Genomic DNA, 25,398 nt, shown 5'->3' on the forward strand with positions numbered 1-25,398 from the left:
GTTGCACTTCATCCATAGTTCTCAGTACATCCTGTGAGAAGAGGGCTAGCTGAATTTCGCATGAGCGATGCTCTCTAAAACCATGCCGATTCGTGCACATAAGCTTCTCTGTTTCAAGAAAGTTTTTATATTCGAACTGAGAGTATGTCCAAGGATTCTGCAACAAACAGAAGTTAGGGATGTTGCTCTGTAATTTTGCGAGTCCGTTCTTCTACCCTTCATATACTGGAGTTACCTGTGCTTTTTTCCAATCGCTTGGGACTTTTTCCTAGGCGAGAGATTCACGATAAATGCCAGCTAGGTAAATGGATAATACGGTAGAGTAGTCTTTGTAAAACCTAAATGCCGGCCGCGGTGGTCTCGCGGTTCTAGGCGCACAGTCCGGAACCGTGCGACTGCTACGGTCGCAGGTTCGAATCCTGCCTCGGGCATGGATGTGTGTGATGTCCTTAGGTTATTTAGGTTTAAGAAGTTCTAAGTTCTAGAGGACTGATGACCACAGCAGTTGAGTCCCCATAGTGCTCAGAGCCATTTGAACCATTTGTTGAACTCCGATCGTTCTTTCTGCTTGTTATTGTTCATTGTTCACTATTATTGTTAATATTGTGGCCCAGTAGCTGAATCACGCTGTCGTATTAGATATTTGGCACATTTTTCAGTGAATAAATTTTCATAACTGTAGCACTTCAACCAATGCAATATTTTAGCCGGCAGTCTTCCTTTTTTGTGTTTCTGTTCCGAAAAGCATTCTCCTTACTCATTGCTTTGTGTTATAGAAATGGAATGCAACTAACAACGCTTGAGCGCCCTAATCCAGGTGTATTAGATCTGTTCAAAAAATTCCGGATCATTCTTAATTTGGCGTCAGTGGTGTGCAGGAGGTTGGACCGAAATGTGGTTGGCATCGCTGCACACGCCTGTATTTAATGTGTAACTACCGCAAGTTTCGTTGTTGTATGTCTGTTAGTTATTGTTCACTTCAGTATTGAGTAGAACGTTGTGTAGCGTTGTTTGCGAATTTCGAAATGGCAGAGTTAGAGGAGCAACGCGCCTGCATTAAATTTTGCATCTAACTCAAGAAAACCTTTGAAGAGGAACACCACATGACACAGGAACCCTGCTGTGTTTAGTGTTTAAGCTTTACTCTGTGTTACGAATGGTACACACGGTTTAAAAATGGACGAACGGAAGTTCAAGGTGGTCGTCCTTCAGTACGTCCTTCAACGTCTGCCGAAGACGCTCAAAATGGTTCAAATTGTTCTAAGCACTTTGGGAGTCAACATCTGAGGTCATCAGTCTCCTAGACTTAGAACTACTTAAACCTAACTAACCTAAGGACATCACACACGTCCATGCCCAAGGCAGGATTCGAACCTGCTACCGTAGCAGCAGCGCTGTTCTGGAATGACGCACCCAGAACCGCTCGGTCACAGCTGCCGGCGACGACGCTCTTATCAGGAACGTCAACGAAATTGTACGTGCCAATCGAAGACCCAAAAATGGTTCAAATGGCTCTGAGCAGTATGGTACTTAACATCTGTGGTCTTCATTCCCCTAGAACTTAGCACTGCTTAAACCTAACTAACCTAAGGACATCACACACATCCATGCCCGAGGCAGGGTTCGAACCTGCGACCGCAGCAGTCGCGCGCGCCTTGAACCGCTAGACCTCCGCGGCCGGCAATCGAAGACTCACTGTGCGAGAGACAGCCGAAGAACGTATCATTTCAGTTGGATCATATCACGAAATCCTGACAAAGCATCTCTGAGTGCATCGTGTTGTTCGTCCAACGGCTCATGAATCAAGACCAGAAAGGCGTACGCCTTGAAATCTGTGAAGAGCTTTTGGATCGCGCAGATGTGAATGAGATCTTCCTTAAGAGAACTGTAACCGTTATGATCTTGAGATCAAGGGTAAATGTTCACGATGGGACGGGAAAGGTTATTCAAAACAAAACAAAAATCGTCAGGACAGATCAAATGTCACTCATGCTGACAGTTTTCTTTGACTGTCAAGGATTAGTTCATCATGAATTCGTGCCACAGGGATAAATTGTTAACCGATGGTACAATCAGGGCGTATTGTGTCGCCTGTAAGAAAATGTGTGAAGGAAACAGCCTGAAATGTGGCGAGACAATTTATGGCTCTTGCATCACGATAACGCATCCGCACATTCATCCCCGTCGGTGGTTGACTGCGGCACATAAAACGAAACCACTGTGCTGCCTCGTCCTCCGTACTCTCCAGACATGACCACTGCGAATTTTTTTTTATTTCCAAAGTTGAAAATCCTGTTGAAAAGACAAATATTTGCAACGATAGACCGGATAAAACAAAATTCGCCGACGGCGCTTCACGCGATCCCGCAGGAGCTGTACCAAGATTGCTTCCGGAAGTGGAAACGGCGTTGGGAGCGGTGTATCAATTGTGGAGGAGAGTATGTCAAAGAAGACAGTGCACAATAAGTAAAACGTAAGCGTAGAAATATTTGGTGGCCAAAGTTCCAGAACTTTTTAAACAGACCTCGTATACGGAGGAGAGGTTTCTGTATTGATCTTCACGATCAGCTGTATTATAATGAAGTATCTCGGCCGTTGTTTATTTCTGGGTATATATGCGAACTGCTTTACGTGCGATTTTCAATTTGTATGCACACGACCGCTGAGAGCCAAGACTGGGTCCGGGGCAAGATGTGTGACTTGGTCCCATTTCCAAATATCCCAATTTTGTTGTCATTTTAGAGAAGGCTTGATATGATTTAAACGTTATATTAATTCGGGGAATGCTTATGCTTATTGGTATGAAATTATAGAATAAATGTAATTTATTACTAAACAACGTACGCAAGTGAAATCGGTTCCAAAAGGCAGCGCCCAAAAAATCGATTTTTCAGGGTGCTATATCTCGGATCTAGATCACGAAGATAAGGGGTCAACTGTTTTGGAAACCCTCGGCCTAGCTACCATATGTGTACCTATCGGAAGAATTGGCATACCGTAGCTATCCTACAGTAGAGGGCCACAATTTAAAAATTCCACGCCTTTCCGGCCCAAAGAAAATTGAGAAAATCGCTTGGCTCTTTTGTCCTGGGTGCATTGTAAGGTGGAAATCAGGTGACTTATGAAATCACCAGTTATTAATGGGTGATTCCTGAGAAAAACCAGATAAACCACGATTTTTTTGCACGAAAAGTACCAGTTGTAGGGATTTTCACTTCCATAATGTCTGTTAATGGTAGAAAATTTTGCTGTATATTCTTAATATGATGATCTCGGGAAACCGAAATTTTTTCGAGTCATTATCCTTTTCCAAGATCCAGACAGAGATTTAAATTTGTCGCACGTGTGCAGTAAAATACGTTCGTAATATCCGGTCTGAGCAGTAAATGTTGTTTTACCGGACGGTCTGGACACATGGAAAAGGTTCTAAGGCCATCACAAGAATTCTGAGATGAGCAAACTGTACTTTTCGTTAGCTCTTTTCACCAATAAAACTTTATGACGCATTATCTCCCTGTAATGGGACGTTATGGACACATGGAAAGGGTTATAAGGCCATCACAAGAATTCTGAGATGAGAAAACTATACTTTTCGTTACCTCTTTTCACCAATAAAACTTTATGACGCATTATCTCTCTATAATGGGCGCTTCACGCCGAAACAAGTATGTCCAAAGTGGTACTGGAGTATCAAAAAACTGGGCTAAAAAGGAACTTACCGTCAAAAATTGTGTAAAACTGGAAACACTGCAAATTCAATAAAATATTTCTAATATCACTTTTTCACTCGTTCGTGATACAAACAGTAAACCAACCTGGCGTTTTCGATGAATTGCGGTCAATGAAGAAAGTTCTGAGAAAAACGCAAATGATTTTGTATCAAACTTATATTATGGGCACGTATTTGTTGTTTACGTGTCACTGTATGTAAATTTGTCGAAGCATATAAAGAAACTGTCAAAATTTTGCTGATTTCTAGAATTCATTTTATATAAACTGCACACGGGGCTGTAGCACGTAAAAGAGTGAAAGCAGCGGAAAAATGCTCCCACTGGAGCACAAAAGGGCAAATATATTCCCTTGAAAAAAAAAATGATAGATAAGTGGGGAACCAGCTGCTTCAATCCCATCCGTCTTCCTCAACAAAACTTTCGAAGCCCAAACATAGTCGCGTTTTTTGTGGTGAAAGAGAATAGCAGAGAGACAGTAGCTGGGGAAGAGAAAGGAGATAGTGCTAATGAGAAAGGAAGAGAAAGTATACAGTAATGGTGGTACAGAATGAAAGTGAAAGAGAAAGAGAGGTGGATGAAGACATTGGAATTGGCAGCCGAAGAGAGATGAGACATTGATGGTCAGTGAATGACTGTGGCAGTAAACGTTAAAGGGAGGTGCATGACGACAGGAAGAGTGGGAGGATAAGAGAGAGGAGAGGTGAGTGGACGCTATACATAGGCATGGGGACGTAGGTATAGGGGAGCGTGCCAAAAGTGCCATTTTATCCACAAATGGTGACCTTACAGTTGCAGTAAGTCTGAAACCAAAACAAACAAATTAAGGGCATAGTCAGATTTCACAGTCCCAGAAAAAACCTGGTCTGTTATAATCGGTTTCACTCTGACAGCGTTCACATAAGCAGCCGCAGGAAAATGAATACATTTGTACCACTCACTCACGTCAGCGATTCACAGTGTTCAAGTCGCGAGGTAAAGGACAAAGTTCTGCATAGCCGTGCAGTTACATGAGGCTGGTCTCAGTTTTCAGGGGCCAAGGTGTATGGTTGCAGCCGTAACGGTTCCCTCACAAAGTCCTTGTCTGGACGCTTCACTCTTTTATTTCGAAAGGGCCCACTATCCGGTATTCCAGAAGCTTCACAGTACGTTTTCCGTGTGGTCGTCGGAATTTCAAGCGGAAGGTAAGGGGTAATCTTGTTGAAGGCAAAACTACTAAATACACAACAAGTCAAATAGACTAATGATGTAGTATATCAAATACCTGAAACAGCTGTGAAGCATTTGGTTACGACTTTCATCACGTTACGGTACTTGAACAGTTCTCAGAACGCCATGCTTATGAATATTCTAAAACTTATTTCCTATTGTTAGCTCTGCATTCTAGTAATAATTACTTACTTTTAGTCTTTTTAATCTTTAATTCATCAGACAGACGGTGCTTAAGACTGTCACAAAGAACAGTAACAGGACTACGAACTGCACATGTGCGTTACATAGATTTCAGCAAGAATTTTGCTTATCTCTTGAAATATCACGAAGCAATAACTCAGTACCTCACAGTAACTTAACAGGAAATATTGGCTGTTTAATATTGTGACGAATGCACTTCATAAAACTCAGTTCCAGCCATGCTGATTGTTTATTACAAACCTGTGAGCATATGTGACGTGGATCAAAATGAAACATTTTTCAGTTTTAGTTAAAAACTTTTGCAGTATCATTCACGGGGTGCTTAGAGTACTTTCATTTTCATCTTCCAGAGACTGCAGTAACGTGTCTATATGAGTCATGACGTGGAAGTCACCTTATTCCTGTAAATTCCGGGGAGGGGGGCTATGAGCTCTGACGCCAATCTAATCCCAGATGTGTTCGATCGGTTTCAGATTTGGCGAGTTGGTGGGCCAGCTCATCAACTGGAACTCCGCACTGTGTTCCTTGAACCTCTCCATCACACTCCTGGCCTTGTGACATGGTACATTATCTTGCTGAAAAATGTCACTGCTGTCGGGAAACATAATCGGCATGAAGGGATGTACGTGGTCTGCAACCAGTGTACGATACCCCTTGGCCATCATGGTGCCTTGTACGAAGTCCACTGGACCCAAAGACGCCCACGTAAATGTTCCCCAGAGCGTAATGGAGTAGCCACCAGCTTGTTTCTGTCCCGCAGTACAGATGCGAGGGGACTGTTCCCATAGGAGACGACGGATTCATGCCCACCCTTCGGCATGATGAAGAAGGTATCGGCATTCATCAAGCTATGCAACGCCCTGCCACTGCGCCAGCGTCCAGTACCGATGGTCACGTGCCCATTCCAGCCGTAGTTCCCCATACTGGCATATGCATGGGTCGCCGACTGCGGAGGTCCATCGTTAGGAGTCTTGGGTACACTGTGTGGTCAGACACTCTTTTACTCTACCCAGTACGAAAGTCAGATGTTAGCTCCGCCACAGTTCGCCTTCTGTTTTATCATCTGTCTAGCCTACGACGTCCGACGTCTGTAATGAGTAGTGGCCACCCAATGCCACAACATCTAGGCATGGTTTCACCTTGGTTTTGCCACGTGTTGAAGACACTCACCACAGCACTACTCGAACACTCGACAAGTCGTGCGGTTTCGTAAATGCTCGCGCCGAGCCTCCGGACCGTCACAATTTGTCCTCGATCAAACACAGACAACATCATGCGCCTTCCCTGTTCTACACACGGAGAGCTCACGGACTGATACTACGAGGGCCACTCCAAAAGAAATGAACACTATTTTTGTAAAAATACAGTTTTCATTGTGCACGTTTGAAAGTTTTAGAGTGTGTAGATGCATCCTTACCGCTTGTTTTCAAACTTAGTTGAACCTGTTCCCGTGAGTGGCGCCGTCACAGCATGTCATCAAGGTGGCTGCTACATTTGACGTTCGTCAGAAGCAACGTGCTGCCATAGAATTCCTGTGCTGTGAAAACGAGACAGTGGGAAACATCCACAAGAGGTTGAAAAAGGTGTATGAAGATGCTGCTGTCGATCGCAGTATGGTTAGTCGGTGGGCAAGCAGGTTACGCGATGAAAGCGGGCACGGCAATATTGAGAATTCTCCTCGCAGCGGCAGGCCTCTTACTGCACACACTCCAGACAGTATGCAGAGAGTTAACGAATTGGTGACTGCTGACAGACGCATGACAGTGAAAGAATTGTCACGCTACGTTTCTTGGAAGAACTGTGACAGGTGATGAAACATGGCTACATCATTTTTCACCAGAGTCAAAGAGGCAGTCAATGGAGTGGCATTATGCAAATGCACACAAGAAAAAAAATATTTCAAAACCACACCGTCTGCTGGAAAAGTTATGGTACGGTGTTTTTAGATTCCGAAGGACTCTTGCTTCTGGACATCATGCCAAGTGGAACCACCATAAATTCTGATACATATGTAACGACACTGAAGAAACTTCAAGCTCGACTAGTTGTGTTCGACCACATCGGAAAAAGCAGGATGTTTTGCTGTTGCACGACAATGCACGCCCGCCTGTCAGTCAAAAAACGATGGTAGCTATCACAAACCTCGGATGGACAACACTGAAACACCCGCCTTACAGTCCTGACCTGGCTCCATGTGACTATCACCTCTTTGGGAAACAGAAAAACTCTTCGTGGAACAAGGTTTGCAGATGATGACTACCTTGTGCACGCTACCAAACAGTGGCTCCAACAGGTTGGTTCAGAATTTTATCGTGCGGGTATACAGGCGCTGGCTCCAAGTTGGCGTAAAGCAGTTGAGAGAGATTTAAATTATGTGGAGAAATGAAAATATTGTTCCTAAAGGGTGTATCTACACACTGTAAAACTTTCAAACATGTAGAATAAAATATGGATTTTTAAAAAAATTGTGTGCATTTCTTTTAGAGTGACCCTCTTACATGCACCATGGGTGTGTCTGACAGTCATTCCTCGCCAGGTGACGTTACTATCGCCTGGACGGGCTTATATTGATAGCAGGTCTTTGGTTATAATGTACTGGCTCATTAGTGTATATGTATTTGCTCTGGATGCAGCACTTTGCTCGGTGCTACATTTATTCAGCAATAGAAACAGTGTGTCACATACTTTCCATATTAAGGCTCTGAATAGTGCACTGAAAACGATGATTAAATTTTTCGAGGTGCTACAGTTACGTCATTTACAAAAATGGGCGACATTTCAGTGACAGAGAGGAAATAGCATTGCCAGTATTATTAAAAAAAACGAATGAGCCAGTGGTACCGACCGACCACCGTGTCACCCTCTTCGATAAGCATCACTAGATGTGGATTTGAAGGATCTCTCCTGGCCGTTGTCAACTTTCGTGATCGGAGTTGGTACTTCTCAATCAAGTAGCTCCTCAATTGGCCTCGCAACGGCTGAGTGCACACCACAACAGTATTACACAAATACTAAAATACATCAAGATAATATAGGAATATAGATAATTCCGACACAGATCAGAATCACGAATAGTGTTTCGCCATGGAAAAGACAACAACGCAAAACACTGCTGACCGAAAATGATTCGAGTTATTCTATATTAAAGGTAAAGCTTAGGCTCTCGAGGCAGGTGAAAATCCCTGACCCCACTGGGAATCGAACTCAGGACCATGTGCTCAGGAAACGAGAACGCTACCACGATACCACGAGCTGTGGTATCCTGTAAAAAAAAGTACTTGCAATTTCTGGAAGTTAAATGTAAACTTCTTGGATCTTAAAATATAGAGTGCAGATGGGATAGTTATGGAAAAAGCAAGAGAAAGCAGAGATAGCAGTAATGTGACGGAGAGCAGCTTACTGTGAAAGAAGATCTGGAGAAAACAGATATCGAAGAGGAAATAGCACAATAAATTTTGCTTGTGTATTAAATAATTTGCACTGAAACATTTTAAAACTAAAATAAAAAGACGTCAACTAAGGGAAGTGTCACATCATCGAATCGCGTCTGTAATATAAACAGTCCGCAGCTCGTGGTCGTGCGGTAGCGTTCTCGCTTCACGCCCCCGGGTTCCCGGGTTCGATTCCCTGCGGGGTCAGGGATTTTCTCTGCCTCGTGATGACTGGGTGTTGTGTGATGCCCTTAGGTTAGTTAGGTTTAAGTAGTTCTAAGTTCTAGGGGACTGATGACCATAGATGTTAAGTCCCATAGCGCTCAGAGCCATTTGTAATATAAATAAAAAGATTGATTTTTGTTAAGGGGTGACCACACTCCATTCTTTAACATTAATGTCATAAGGTTCGTACAGTCATAACTGAAGTAGAAGTCTAACGGTGTAAGTCAGTTAGTTCTTGCTTGCCGGGAGACACTTCTGTCGCGCTAATGATTGAAATTAATTAGCTCGGAAGTTCCACGTTAGTACGTTTACGGTAAACAACAGTTAAACCGGGTGCACCCTCTTTCCCCTTCGAAATATTGATAAAGTGCGAATTGATTTCTGTATAATTGTTAGGTATTTTCCCTTGAGATTGTCCGTCCGCGGTAGTTGAGTGGTCAATGCGACAGAATGTCAATCCTAAGGGCGCGGGTACTATTCCCGGATGGGTCGAAGATTTTCTCCGCTCAGGGACTGGATGTTGTGTTTTCCTAATCATCATCATTTCATCTCCATCGACGAGCAAATCGCCGAAGAGGAGTCAAATTGAAATACTTGCATACTGCGAACGGTCTACCCGACGGGAGGCCCTGGTCACTCGACATTTACATTTACGTTGACTTTAAACTGTTCTGGAATACTCACTCAGAAAATCTTTGCATTGGTGTAACCGAAGAACTGTGTGGAACAGCGTTCTAGATTTTGGGTTGTTACGCCTTTTGCCGTACACATTTACAGTAAGCAATACATCTGTGGCCCAATACTACTGAGACAAGGAGCAGCAGGAAGCCTTAAGATATATTTTCAGTTTAACTACGTTAGTTTCTTTGTAACAATACTTTATTGATCACACAAAAGTTACCCTCAGCCTCTACATATCCAAAGTACAGCTACGTGCCAAAAAGAATATCTATGTGTATTAAACCGAATCAGATATTCATTCATATGGGTCGAGAAACAGTAGGTTGATGAATATTGAGATTACAAGGCTGTGCTGAAAAGTAACACATCCGAATTTTTAATGTGAAAACTCTTAAAGCTTTTTAATTAAATGCAAACGTTACTAACATTCTACGCCTTTATTCTTCGCGACTACAAATTCTCAGCCCTCTGTCGCTAGAAGACTACGAATTGTAACTTACAACATAGCGGTGTGTTACGTAACCATGCCTGTGCCTGAGAAACAGCGTCCTGTAATCGAGTCTCGATTCCGACAGCTGCGAAACGTGGCAACAATTCGGCGTCTTGGGTTCACTGATGTCGATCACCCTCATACAGACCCGTCTTGGCCCCACCATTCTTGAACTGTTTCCCAACCTTAAGGAACACCTTCTAGAACTTCACTTTGATAGTAATGAAGCGATGCAAGCAGAAGTGTCGTTGTATCTCCGGCAACAAAGTCAAATATTCTACAGTGCCGTTAACAATAAACTTGTCTGTCGGCGGGGAAAATGTGTTCTTTGCCAGGGTGACCATGTTGAGAAATAAACATGAACATGTGAAGAATAAGGATCAAGAATGTTAAATACACTTGTCTTATTGAAAAAAAAAGCATGCTCTTACCTTATAAATGTTTCTGTTAAGAAACTCAACTGTAACTCATTCTACAAAACTTAAATGTAAAATTCTGTCTATAACACAATTTTTACTCTAAATGAACTACAAGATAAGTTGAAAGTATGTTATATCTATGTATGAATGGATATACAATGACGGTAAAAAAAGTCGAACACCAAGAAGGAGTTGTGCGACGTTACCGAAAGTTGGTAGGCGTGTTGAAACATCCCTTTAGAAAAATTAAGAATGACATTGCTGGTAAACGTCTTTCGTTATTTGATTTTCAAACAGCTGAGCAAAACTGAACGTACTCAGACATTACTCTCTTTACTTATTCTGATCAACAGTAAACTGACACACAATATTATTATTATTATTATTTTTTAGCGCAACGCAATTTGACTTTCAATAATTCCTACAAAAGAATGGCCCTGACTAACAATAACCTATACCTTTCATGAATCACTTACCTCACAAAAATCTTCGTTACTCCAACTACTGCAACACAGTATGCGCCAACACTGCCAGCTAAATAAAAGCTTCTATGTACTGTAAGCACTAACTACTGCTGGACATAGTTAGCAAATGAAAGATTTTGATGGAGAACAAACAATGTATTTACCTCAGTAGTGTTCAAAAGTTATAATATATATATCAATCTATGACATCCAGTCTTACAAATTTCCTTTTTCTGACGGACTCAAAACTCTGCCATCTCTCTCCCCACCTCCAACACTGCTGGCGGCTCACCTCCAATTGCACAACACTACGCGCTGTTCACCTCCAACTGCCCAACACTACAATAGCAAATATTCCAACAATGCAAATCAGCCACAGACTGCACACAGCACAGTGATTTTCATACAGAGCGCTACGTGGCGTTACCAACATAAAAACCTAAACAGCCTACTTACAGTGTTTTTATATCTAAAGGATGATGTATATTCATATTTCGGGCCATTCCCTTAGGTTCAAATGGCTCTGAGCACTATGTGACTTAACTTCTGAGGTCATCAGTCCCCTACAGCTTAGAACTACTTAAACCTAAGTAACCTAAGGACATCACACACACCCATGCCCGAGGCAGGATTCCAACCTGCGACCGTAGCGGTCGCGTGGTTCCAGACTGTAGCGTCTAGGACCGCTCGGCCACCCCAGCCGGCCTATTCGCTTAGGGACGACCCTAGTAGTGCCACTATGAGGATGCGAATCAGGTTTGCTTTAAATACACATTGTAACGGCCGTGAACGTTAGTTACTATCGAGTGTGAACGTGGAAGTTAATGTTCATCAAGAATGCTTCTAAGGCGACAAGGACGCCGTTATCACCACCTCACTGAGTTTGAACGAGCTCCTGTAATAGGACTACGAATAGCCGGATGTTCCTTCTGCGATAATGCAGAAAGACTTCGCAGGATTGTAGCAACAGTACATAATTGTTGGCAGCGGTGGTCACGAGAAAGTATGGTCGCAAGGAGAGCGGGCTCCGGGCGGCCACATTACATCACCGAGAGAGAAGACCATAGTGTTCGGCACATGGCGTTGGTGCATCGTACCGCAACTGCAGCAACAATTTGAGCAGCAGTTGGCACCAAAGTGATACAAATCGGTTACGTCAAGGAGAAGCTGAAGCCAGACGCACTAAAACGTGCATTCCGATGACCCCACACCAACGCACGTTTGCGACTTTAGTGTTGTCAAGCGAGAGCTCATTGGAGACCAGGGTGCAGGTCTGTTATGTTATGTAATGAAAGGTGGTTCTGCCTCGATGCCAGTGACTCCCGTATGTTGGTGAGAAGGCATCAATCTCGGAGCCTGCACCCAACCCGACTGCGTGCTAGACACACTGGACTTACACTTCTACACTACTGGCCATTAACATTGCTCCACCACGAAGATGACGTGCTACAGGCGCGAAATTTAACCGACAGGAAGAAGATGCTATGATATGCAAATGATTAGCTTTTCAGAGCATTCACACAAGGTTGACGGCGGTGGCGACACCTACAACGTGCTGACATGAGGAAAGTTTCCAACCGATTTCTCATACACAAACAGTAGTTGACCACCGTTGCCTGGTCAAACGTTGTTGTGATGCCTCGTGTACGGTGGAGAAATGAGTACCATCACGTTTGAGACTTTGATAAAGCTTCGATTGTAGCCTACCGCGATTGCGGTTTATCGTATCGCGACGTTGGTGCTCGTGTTGGTCGAGATCCAATGACTGTTAGCAGAATATGGAGTCGGTGGGTTCTGGAGGGTAATACGGAACGCCGTGCTGGATCCCAACGGCCTTGTATCACTAGCAGTCGAGATGACAGGCATCTTATCCGCATGGCTGTAACGGATCGTGCAGCCACGTCTCCATCCCCGAGTCAACAGATGGGAACGTTTGCAAGACAACCATCTGCACGAACAGTTCGACGACGTTTGGAGCAGCATGGACTATGAGCTCGGAGACCATGGCTGCGGTTATCTTTGACGCTGCATCACAGACAGGAGCGCCTGTGATGGTGTACTCAACGACGAACCTGGGTGGCAAAACGTCATTTTTTCGGATGATTGCAGATTATGTTTACAGCGTCATGACGGTCGCATCCGCGTTGGGCGATATTGCGGTGAACGCACATTGGAAGCGTGTATTCGTCATCGCCATACTGGCGTATCACCCGGCGTGATGGTATGTGGTGCCATTGGTTACACGTGTCGGTCACCTCGTGTTCGCATTGACGGCACATTGAACAGTGGACGTTACATTTCAGATGTGTTACGACCCGTGGCTCTACCCTTCATTCGATCCCTGCGAAACCCTACATTTCATCAGGATAATGCACGACCGCATGTTGCAGGTCCTGTACGGGCCTTTCTGGATACAGAAACATATCTCTCAGAAACAGATAGAGATCTCTGACCAATTGAAAACGTCTGGTCAATGGTGGCCGAACAACAGGCTCGTCAAAATACGCCAGTCACAACTCTTGATGAACTCTGATATCGTGTTGCAATGCGCAGCTGTACCTGTACACCCCATCGAAGCTCTGTTTGACTCAATGGCCAGGCGTATCAAGGCCGTTATTACGGCCAGAGGTGGTTGTTCTGGGTACTGATTTCTCAGGATCTATGCACCTAAATTGTTGGATAGTGTAATTACGTGTCAGTTCTTGTAAAATATATTTGCCCAATGAATACCCGTTTATCATCTGCATTTCTTCTTGGTGTAGGAATTTTAATGGCCAGTAATATAGTTATGGTATGAGATGCAACTTCGTATGACAGCAAGAGCGCTCTCATGTTATCCCACCCAACCTGACAGCAAATTTGTACGTCAGCCTGGTGATTCGACCTGCTTTGCCGCCATTCACGAACTACCTTTCGTGAGTCGTTTTCCAACATCATAACACTAGCCCACATACTGCTGTTGTAACCAACACGCTTTACCGGAGTATCGATATGTTGCCGTGGCCTGCACGATCACCAGATCTGTCTCCAATCGAGCACATGTGGGACATCATCGAAGGACAATTCCAGCGTCATCCACAACCTGTATTAACAGTCCCTGCACTGACCGATCAGGTGCAATTGGCATGGAACTCCATCCCACAAAGTGACATCCGACACCTGTACAACACAAAGTATGTATGTTTACATACTTGCATTTAACATTCTGGCGGTACACTGGTTATTAATCTACTAACATTTCACATTTTCAACGGCTTATCTCGCACTTACAATAAGGTATGATCTTGCAATGTTAATCACTTAAATATGTTACCTAGGCAAATGCACTCCCAAAAATTCATTACTCGGCATTAATTATTTTTTTGGTATTGCGATTTTTGTCCGTCAATGTATAATTCAGTTCTGTTCTTATTTTGTTTTATTTATGAATTTGGCCAGCTACAACTTGAGACTTATGGTGTTTCTTTTTCTTCCGTTCTTCCCAGTACTTCTTCATTTTCTCGCCAACTGCTCGTCTCTGCTCATCTGTCCACACTCTCTTGGGTCGAGGTTTTGGCTCATCTTCTTCATAGTTTGCGTTTTCTATCAGTAGCCTGAAGTGATTCATGTCATTTTTTATTTCTTCTGTAACACCTATTTTGTTGGCATCTTTCTTTACTGCTTCTAGCCACCCTAAAGTTTTTTTCAGCTTACTAACGTAGTCAAAAATTTTCTTTGTAATCCGTGTTTCTTCCATTCTTTTTGAATGTCCATAAAACTTTAGCCGTCTCTTCCTCATTGTATCTATGATCTTTCTGTATTTTTGTATAAGTATTCATTTCTCTTTTTAATCCACCTATTTTCCTTGTTTTTTTCAGTACCTAGAATTTATTTTAGTATTTTTCTCTCTCTTTTTTCTAGTTCTCTTAATTCGCCTTTCTTATTCAATGTCAGGCACTCTGGTCCATACGTTGCTTGTGTCCTAATAACTGAATTATAATGTCTAATCTTCGCTTGTACGGATATTGATTGTTAGTGCAGTAGTTTTGTGTTAATTTTTATGCAAATTCTAACTTTTTGATACTTTCTTTATTTGTTGTGTTGTCCAGTACATTGGCTTAGATTCACTCCCCCAGGTATTTGAATATATCAACTCTTTTAATTTTTCCATGCTTTGTTTTCATAAACTTTCCTGTATTATGTTTGTGTTCTATACACTCTGTTTTTTCATAGGATATTTTTAGCCCAGTCTTTTCAGCAGTCTCGTGTAACAGACTAAGCATAACTGTTGTGTCTGTTCGGTTTTCAGTTATCAATGCCACATCATCCGCAAAGGCTAAACATTTCACTTCAAATTCTTTCTTTGGCCCATGTTTATACCCTTTGTGCCTCTGTTTTTTAATGTGCTTTCCCATGTTTTTAGTATTTTATCTGAAACCAAGGTAAAGAGAATTGGGGACAGTCCATCTCCTTGTCGAACTCCAGTTTTGGTTTTGAATGGTTCAGAAATTTCGCCTTGAAACTTAATTCTGTCCTTATATATAATGACTATTTCTTATATCACACCTGAATTGTTAGTGGACAGATAAATACTTTGAGACTAAAGGCTTTGTGAAAGTCATTCAATCTGGCTTTCAGTATAGTTTGGTTTTCTCGTTGTTTGATCTACGATCGTCACGTTAGCGTGGAAGAAAGTTACTCACAACGTTGCTGCTAATTGCAGGTCAGTTTGCGAACCTGTATCTTCACATAGCGCGGCTTTCTCTGTTGTAGGATATCGAGACAATTAGCGTCCTCAGAGTAGCGTGAAGAGTGGAAAGTGGACGCCGAGCTCCTCAGTGCATCACAAAAACGGAAACTGTGTCGGGAACCTCCATCACGCGTGTTCATGTTATTCAAAGTTTTCGTTTGGACGGCGCACAACCACAAACCTTTCTTTTTTCTTTTACTTTTAACGTGGAATTACCGTGTTTCTACTGAACGTCTCGTTAAAAGTATATTGGTATGGACATTTTCCTTGGAGTCCTCGAAACATATCTTGCGCATACATGTAGTCAGGTTTGGCTTAAGACCAAGCGATGCCCGTAACACTGATGAACTGCGGGGCTTCTTATTCAGCATTAAGCACTCATAGTTTTTTTAGACTTATTATCGTACTTCCATACATGTGACGGTAGCGTCCAAAAAAATTTATGTTACTAATTTAATTACTAAGAAACGCTATGCACCTTGATGTCTGAACCATCAACCGAGCAACATAATCAGCATTACTCAGTGCACTAAAATTACCTGTCGTCGTTTACTCTTAGTAGCTTCATTCTCACTTGAAGAAGAATCAAAAACTGAAATAATGTTTCTGTACCACAAACTGCTTAGGTCCACTGACAAGGCTGCACTTACTATTGTTCTCACTAAGTTGAAACACTGTGGTCACCAGTGTTACATATTCTCACCTTATCTCAAATTACCCACAGTAAGCGACAAGTGATCGCCGTTTCAAGGCCTGACTTACGCAGACTGTCTCTAAATGCATTATAACTGATTACAGTTCACGTTAATGCGTAGTATTATAAACTTACCAAGTCTTTACATCTGGTTAAAAAAAATGTTTCTCGTCACGCGCTATTGTTAGGAGTCACACAGCAAAACGTCGCGACATACACACTCCTGGAAATTGAAATAAGAACACCGTGAATTCATTGTCCCAGGAAGGGGAAACTTTATTGACACATTCCTGGGGTCAGATACATCACATGATCACACTGACAGAACCACAGGCACATATACACAGGCAACAAAGCATGCACAATGTCGGCACTAGTACAGTGTATATCCACCTTTCGCAGCAATGCAGGCTGCTATTCTCCCATGGAGACGATCGTAGAGATGCTGGATGTAGTCCTGTGGAACGGCTTGTCATGCCATTTCCACCTGGCGCCTCAGTTGGACCAGCGTTCGTGCTGGACGTGCAGACCGCGTGAGACGACGCTTCATCCAGTCCCAAACATGCTCAATGGGGGACAGATCCGGAGATCTTGCTGGCCAGGGTAGTTGACTTACACCTTCTAGAGCACGTTGGGTGGCACAGGATACATGCGGACGTGCATTGTCCTGTTGGAACAGCAAGTTCCCTTGCCTGTCTAGGAATGGTAGAACGATGGGTTCGATGACGGTTTGGATGTACCGTGCACTATTCAGTGTCCCCTCGACGATCACCAGAGGTGTACGGCCAGTGTAGGAGATCGCTCCCCACACCATGATGCCGGGTGTTGGCCCTGTGTGCCTCGGTCGTATGCAGTCGTGATTGTGGCGCTCACCTGCACGGCGCCAAACACGCATACGACCATCATTGGCACCAAGGCAGAAGCGACTCTCATCGCTGAAGACGACACGTATCCATTCGTCCCTCCATTCACGCCTGTCGCGACATCACTGGAGGCGGGCTGCACTATGTTGGGGCGTGAGCGGAAGACGGCCTAACGGTGTGCGGGACCGTAGCCCAGCTTCATGGAGACGGTTGCGAATGGTCCTCGCCGATACCCCAGGAGCAACAGTGTCCCTAATTTGCTGGGAAGTGGCGGTGCGGTCCCCTACGGCACTGCATAGGATCTTACGGTCTTGGCGTGCATCCGTGCGTCGCTGCGGTCCGGTTCCAGGTCGACGGGCACGTGCACCTTCCGCCGACCACTGGCGACAACATCGATGTACTGTGGAGACCTCACGCCCCACGTGTTGAGCAATTCGGCGGTACGTCCACCCGGCCTCCCGCATGCCCACTATACGCCCTCGCTCAAAGTCCGTCAACTGCACATACGGTTCACGTCCACGATGTCGCTGCATGCTACCAGTGTTAAAGACTGCGATGGAGCTCCGTATGCCACGGCAAACTGGCTGACACTGACGGCGGCGGTGCTCGAATGCTGCGCAGCTAGCGCCATTCGACGGCCAACACCGCGGTTCCTGGTGTGTCCGCTGTGCCGTGCGTGTGATCTTTGCTTGTACAGCCCTCTCGCAGTGTCCGGAGCAAGTATGGTGGGTCTGACACCCCGGTGTCAATGTGTTCTTTTTTCCATTTCCAGGAGTGTAGGTTGGGAGAGGATATGCTATGTTATGCTTAGTGGGGGCAGATGGAAAACTGACACAGCAACATTTGGCGCGTGTGAATGGCAACATCGAGGCATTTTCGAGGGTAAAAGATTAAAGCATACGTGAAACATGCCATACAAACATATTACAAAGACGCACGGTCTCTCAGCTCAAAAGTATGAAACGAATGTAAACCGGAATCGCAAAAACTGTACTAAGTAAGCTAGATTACCACTAACTCAGAGCGTTACCGCAGGGGTGGAAAGATAGCGCCCCGACAGGGTTGCAGTCACAGAACGGGAGCAAAAACTCATCGAAACAAGAAAGAGAGATGGTTTAAAATCAGGAGGTGCACGAGGTATACGCATAAGGGATGAAGTCATTTCTCTGCGCACGACTGTAAACGCAAGCTGTTGTCACAGTGTCATTTCGTCCAAGTAGCATCATAAAGGACGGAGTACTGTGGAACAGACGTCTGTGGCTAACATGTTTTAGGTCGCCACACGGCGCTCGGTTCAGTTGCCGCCTACTAGTCTCGACATTTTGAAAAATATCGAGCATCCGATATATCGGTGTTTAAAAAAGAGCTTCATAATCAGCCCTCAATATACCGAATAAATTAATAAATTCATCGACATATAGACAGAAGAAAAATAGACGTGCAGGCAAAAAAAAAAAAAAGCTGCACATTGTAGACATCCTGCTAGTTACAGAGTATTGATTTATTATTAGATACTCTGCACACCAAGAGGCTAGCAGCTTGCTTATCCCCCTTAAAGGAAGAATTGAAAGGAAAAAGATGCACATTCACCCTCGGCGATAACCACTTTGCTAACAAAGGTGACTGTAGGTAAGTTGCACAATAAAAGTTGTCCAATGGGTCCCCCGTTCGGTTTCGTCACATATCGTCTCGGCTTCCCTGCTTTATCATTTCTGCAAACGCCAGCGACCTAGCAGCTGAAGAGTCAAAATTGCGTGATGACGTTAAACGTAGCAGTTTCTGTTGGTAGCACCGAAGGTCGATTACGTCAGCATTTCCCATCACAAGAGCCCGTCCACCACAAAGAACGATCTTGTCATTTAGATTTTTTCATTAGTTTCAGCATCTGTTTTGGAAGAATGCCGATGTGAAGGAATAGCCCACCAGTTGCTTTAAACACTGTTTTTTAATACAACTGGTGTCCCGATGTGAAGGAATAGCACACTAGTTACGTGAAAAATTGTCCCATCTACACTTGCCTGACACGGTCAAAGAGAAAGACGATTTGATGAAAGCTCAAAAAGTAGCAAAACTCCTTCACACAGTGAAAGTAAAATTACGTTCTGCTACAATTTCAGAAGAACAACTTCAAATATTTGTCGAAAATTACTAAAAAATGATATGAAATAAAAATATCGGCTCTCGATATTGCCATTTCGATACCGATGTATTGGTCAAAAATATCGACGGTTTATAACAGCATCATTTGAAAAGTCTTTCAATATATCGATGTTTTATCAAAAGCAGTACCGTCTACACATCACACGTTCAGAAATGTTCTTTCTGTTACTTCGATACGTGCGGTAATCTATTATGTCAGATGCTGACATGCGTGTTGTGAAGCAAATATGCTATTTTACTAAAGGTTTCTGATTTTGACGTATTTCGACTGAGGACTATTATTAATTTATAAGGAGCAAATAAAACCTCTCGTACTAAATTCAATTTACGTTAGTTGCCATAAACGAAGAGATATAGATTTTATTTTAATCCAATTTATTTGGTTTACACAATTTATTTACAATAATGATACATTTAATTTTTTGTTTGGAATGTTTTTCATCAAACAATTAATTTTAGTAATCATACCTCATTTTTATTAAACCTAGATACTAAACTAGCATTCAAATAAAGTTTTTTGACAGTATTTCTGCCTAGTTGCGTTATTCACCAAGAATCGTTAATGGCCGCTAAGTTCACGCGATCCCAATTGCATAAAATAATGTTAACGTTTTGTGTTATATTGTTTTGTTAACGGCACAACATGTCAGTGCAGTCCTTGTGTTATATCTAGCGGCCCAGTTATGACTTCTATGGTGCGAACTTTGTTTTCCCGGGGCGTTTTTGTTTTGTTCCTTTATTGCGGTGGTTCACAAGAGCGAAAGTATAAACTGAACGTATGTTTAGGCTGAACTATACCGCTCGGGCTTGGAGGCTATCAACGTCAAAGCAAAATTATATTCCTTTTTAAGAAAGGGAACAGGAATTCATTTTCTAATCTATTTCTGTCGCCTGATTCGGACAGTCGTTGCATTACCAGTATTCTTGTCTTGTGAAGTTAGCGGTGTCGCTACGAACACGGCAGAAGAGCCACTGAGAACCACGTCAGACGGCACGATGTTTCGATAGCCCGGTAGCGACCGGCACGCACCTGTTTGATATGCCGAGGACGCAGAAATGGGCATTACCCTCTTCACGAGTTGCGTCACGCATTGCGTGGTGGTGGCACGCCGCACGTGCCAAATCGAACCAGGCATTGGTCATACGCTACCTGCGCAGCGTCCCAACACGTAGCCCACGACACGCCACCACCGCCAGTGGATGACGCAGCGCACCAACGCGCTGGAAGCTATCGTTGCAGTACCACTCGATAAAGCTGCGGCGCGGCCGAAATGGGCCAAAGACGGGCGATCTTTTCAAATTATGCCGCAGTGAGGATCTACTAAACTGTTACTTCCCGATAACATGATTTCTGTTAATGTTACTTTTCAGCTTCTGATATTTTTACACTACTGGCCATTAAAATTGCTACACCAAGAAGAAATGCAGATGATAAATGGGTCTTCATTGGACAAATATATTATACTAGAACCGACATGTGATTACATTTTCACGCAGTTTGGTTGCATAGATCCTGAGAAATCAGTACCTAGAACAACCACCTCTGGTCGTAATAACGGCCTTGATACGCCTGGGCATGGAGTCAAACAGAGCTTGAATGACGTGTACAGGTACAGCTGCCTATGCAATTTCAACACGATACCACAGTTGATCAAGAACTGACGAGCCAGTTGCTCGGCCACCATTGACGTTTTCAATTGGTGAGAGATCTGGTTCTGGCCAGGGCAGCAGTCGAACATTTTCTGTACCCAGAAAGGCCCGTACAGGACCTGCAACATGCGGTCGTGCATTATTCTGCTGAAATGTAGGATTTCGCACGGATCGAATGAAGGGTAGAGTGACGTGTCGTAACACATCTGAAATTTAGCGTTCACTGTTCTAAGTGCCGTCAATGCGAAAGAGAGGTGATCGAGACGAGTAACCGATGGCATCCCATACCATCACGCCGGGTGATACGCCAGTATGGCGATGACGAATACACTCTTCCAATGTGCGTTCACCGCGACGTCGACAAACATGGGTGCGACCATCACGATGCTGTAAACATTCGTGAACCCAGGATCGTCGTTGAGTACACCATCGCAGGCGCTCCTGTCTGTGATGCAGCGTCAAGGATAACCGCAGCCATGGTCTCCGAGCTGATAGTCCATGCTGCTGCAAACGTCGTCAAAATGTTCCTTGCAGACGGTTGTTGTCTTACAAACGTCCCCATCTCTTAACTCAGGGATCGAGATGTGGCTGCACGACCCGTTACAGCTATGTGGATAAGATGCCTGTCATCTCCACTGCTAGTGATACGAGGCCGTTGGGATCCAGTAAGGCACTCCGTATTACTCTCCTGAACCCACCGATTCCATATTCTGATAACAGTCATTGGATCTCGACCAACGCGAGCAGCAGTGTCGCGATACGATAAACCGCAATCGCGATAGGCTACAATCCGACCTTTATCGAAGACGGAAACGTGATGGTACGTATTTCTCCTCCTTACACGAGACATCACACCAACGTTTCACCAGGCAACGCCTGTGAAGTGCTGTTTGTGTATGGGAAATCGGCTGGAAACTTTCCTCATGTTAGCACGTTTTAGGTGTCGCCACCGGCGCCAACCTTGAAAAGCTCTGAAAAGCTAATCATTTGCATATCACAGCATCTTCTTCCTGTCGGTTCAGTTTCGCGTTTGTAGCACGTCATCTTCGTGGTGTAGCAGTTTTAATGGCCAGTAGTGTAGTTGTAATTTGTCACATTTTAGATCACCCTTTACGAATTCAGAAACTGTATCCCTGCTAACTCTACCAACGTTAAATGTTCCTACTAGTTTTTACCACCGTTGCTTTTAGAATGTGATTAGTCACGAGTAACAGTTAACAGATACCAGCAAGTACTGGTATATCTGGCCAGGCAGACTGTGTCATACAACGGAAGTGAAATGTTCTCGTCACTAATTATCTGTCAGTGCCTAAGGTTACCGAATTCAGTAACCCAACTGAAAAAAAGTAGCGTGTGATTTTGATATTATTAGCAACTATTCTGCCTCAGTTGTTGCATGATGAAGAAGTTTCGTCTGTAATAACTAACGCTCACATTTGTTCCTCAGTTAGCTTTATCTTTTGTGTTAATGAAACGAGTGTTGAGTTATAATAGTGTGATGTATAAATTGCTACACAGTACACTACGTGACTTGATATAGAGATAATTCAAAACATCATCGGAAGCTGAAGTGAAGAAATTTCCACGTCTCCCTTAACTTTAATATCTCAGTTCGGAATGAGCTTAAGTGAGATTGTTTACAGCAAGTGCGAAGACAACACACACTCGACTGCTTTTATTAGAGAAAATATTTGTAGTTTCCTTCTGTGTATGTAATTTCTGATAATCAGCACCAGCAGAAAAGTTCACTCGATGTTGGAAGCAGTAATGCCCACTTTGCCCTTCGACCTCAAGCTGGCATTCAGTACTTCTCTGTCCTGTCCCAGGTTTGATTTTCGGTAGAGTTAGTTGCAAATTAATAGAGAGCTCAGCAGAACGGCATTTTTATATGAGGCATCTTAATACATACACACATCAGTTTATTGGTAGTATTTTATCTGTGTCGAACAGTCTTCCAGCAAACACTTCAAGTAAATCAGTATCTGATTTTTTCTGCACGCTTGTTAACGCACAACTAAGTGGACATTTCCTATCAGTGCAGACTTACCAACAGGCCGCTGTGACGGAGAAGCTCTAGGCGCTTCAGTCCGTAACCGCGAGACTGCTACGGTCGCGGGTTCGAATCCTGCCTCGGGCATGGATGTGTGTGATGTCCTTAGGTTAGTTAGGTTTAAGTAGTTCTACGTTCTAGGGGACTGATGACCTCAGATGTTAAGTCCCATAGTGCTCAGAGCCATTTGACCTCATACTTACTAATTCCTGTTCATGCGTCTACACTTCAACACCTGACCTGCTGCCCAGGCGAAGTATACATTAACGGCTTACTCTCGCCATATGTACTTGGAGGTACTACCGAACCTATAAACATACAGAGTGGCGCACGAAATGTGTTACCATTTTGTTTTTGAATATAACCTTCATTGTCAATACAATCTGAAAGGAACATATACTACAATGAAGAGCCGTCCATGGAGGTTTGTTCTAACTCAACACATGCTCAATATGTCCACCATTCCTAACTTCCTTCAAACGAACACTGAAGTTAATGATTACCCTACGGCACATGTCGTCCTTAATTTCACTGCAAGCTTGAAGAATAAGTCTTCTGAGCTCCACTAAATCACGTGGACGTTTCGAGAAAATTTTTTTTCTTTAGGTACCCCTAAAGAAAAAAGTCACATGGATTGAGGTCAGTACTATTGGGGGGCCAAATTTGTCCGTCATTGAAGCGAACTGGAAACCTGTGTGAAATGATCCGCATGTCGAAATGCTTGTGTAAAAACACCAACACAGTGTTTGCAGTATGTGGCCTTGCTTCATCTTGCATGAACCACTGCGTGTTGAAGGGCAAGGCAGTAGCAAGATGCTGTGGAATGAAGCTATTGCGAAGCATTCTCAAATAACGGTCTCTGTTCACAGTTTCTTCAAAGAAAAAGGGTCCAATAAGCCCGTGACTGGAAATTTCTGCCCACGCTGTAATCCTCGGAGCATAATGTTGTTGTTCATGAAGCACTTGTGGGTTTTCAGTGGCCCAAAAGCATACATTTTGTTTGTTAACTACACCGTCTAAATGAAAATGCGCCTCGTCTGAAAATCAAACGTTGTTTAAAGGTTCTTCCCTGTCCTCCGCCCACTGAGCAAACAGTAGTCTCTGCTGCTTGTGTTCTTCAGTGACCTTCTGTGTACAGGTCATCTTGTATGTGGAGGTCACTTCTAAGAAAGCGTTGAACGAAGCGTCTGGATATTCGCAGTTGCACTGCTGCCTTTCTACACGATTTCCGGAGCTTCTCTGTACAGCAACTCATACCGTTTCAATATTCTCCGGCGAACAAACAGGCTTAGGCCGAGGTCGCTTCGCTTCCAATACTGTTCCTTCATGTACAAATTCATCGTACAAACTGTGGATGGTCTCCTTGCAAGGGACCCAGCCTGTGTTAAATTGTTGTCGAAAACGCCTCTGAGTCACAACAAGGCTTTTCGTTTCATGAAAAAGTAACAGAATTGCCGATCGTTGCTGTGTCGTCAGATTAGATTAGATTAGATTAGATTAATACTTGTTCCATAGATCATGAATACGACACTTCGTAATGATGTGGAACGTGTCAGGTTAATAAAAGATGTCTGTACAAGAAATTACATTACACAAAATATTGCATGACACTAATGATTAAGTTTTTTTTTTCTTTTCTTTTTTTTTTTTTTTTTTTTCTTTCTTCCATTGTCAGCCATTGCTGCTTACTAGTCTCCTAGCGACAGTATCGTGAATTACACGTCATTTCGTAACTCGTTTGTTTTGCCAAGCTCTGTTGGTACTGATGTAGAGATCGCAGCGGGATATCTAACGTGCGTCGTAACTTGTGAAAGAAACAATTGCTAACACATTTCGTGCGCCACCCCGTATGACTTGTAATAGCTATAATTTCTAGTCTGCAAATGAGGTAAATACTGTTGTAGGTCGGCCGGAGTGGCACTACAGTCCGGAATCCCGGGTGTGCTACGGTCGCAGCTTCTAATCCTGCCTCGGGCATGGATGTGTGTGATGTCCTTTGGTTAGTTAGGTTTAAGTAATTCTAAGTTCTAGGGGACTGATGACCTCAGAAGTTAAGTCCCATAGTGCTCAGAGCGATTTGAACAATTTTTTTTGAAATACTGTTGTAATGTTGTTCAGCATAATGTCCTCAGTCAGAAATACCTGTTACACCCTGTATTTGAACTGGAAAAGGTAGTTGGAGTACGTCACTATTGTGTAACTAGCAATAGAAGACCATGTGTCTCTTAAGCCAAAATACTCAGAAGATATAATTGAACAACCTCCAAAATTTCGGCAGAGGAATTAATGTCACAGAAGTTATGAGGCATGGAAGAGAAATACAGACGTCAGTCGCGTGAGGACACTGAAACAATACAATGGCAACATGTGAAAATTTGTGCTGGCTCGGGACTCTAACGTG

This window comes from Schistocerca gregaria, chromosome 2 (genome assembly GCF_023897955.1).
Source record: "Schistocerca gregaria isolate iqSchGreg1 chromosome 2, iqSchGreg1.2, whole genome shotgun sequence".
NCBI classification, from domain to species: domain Eukaryota; kingdom Metazoa; phylum Arthropoda; class Insecta; order Orthoptera; family Acrididae; genus Schistocerca; species Schistocerca gregaria.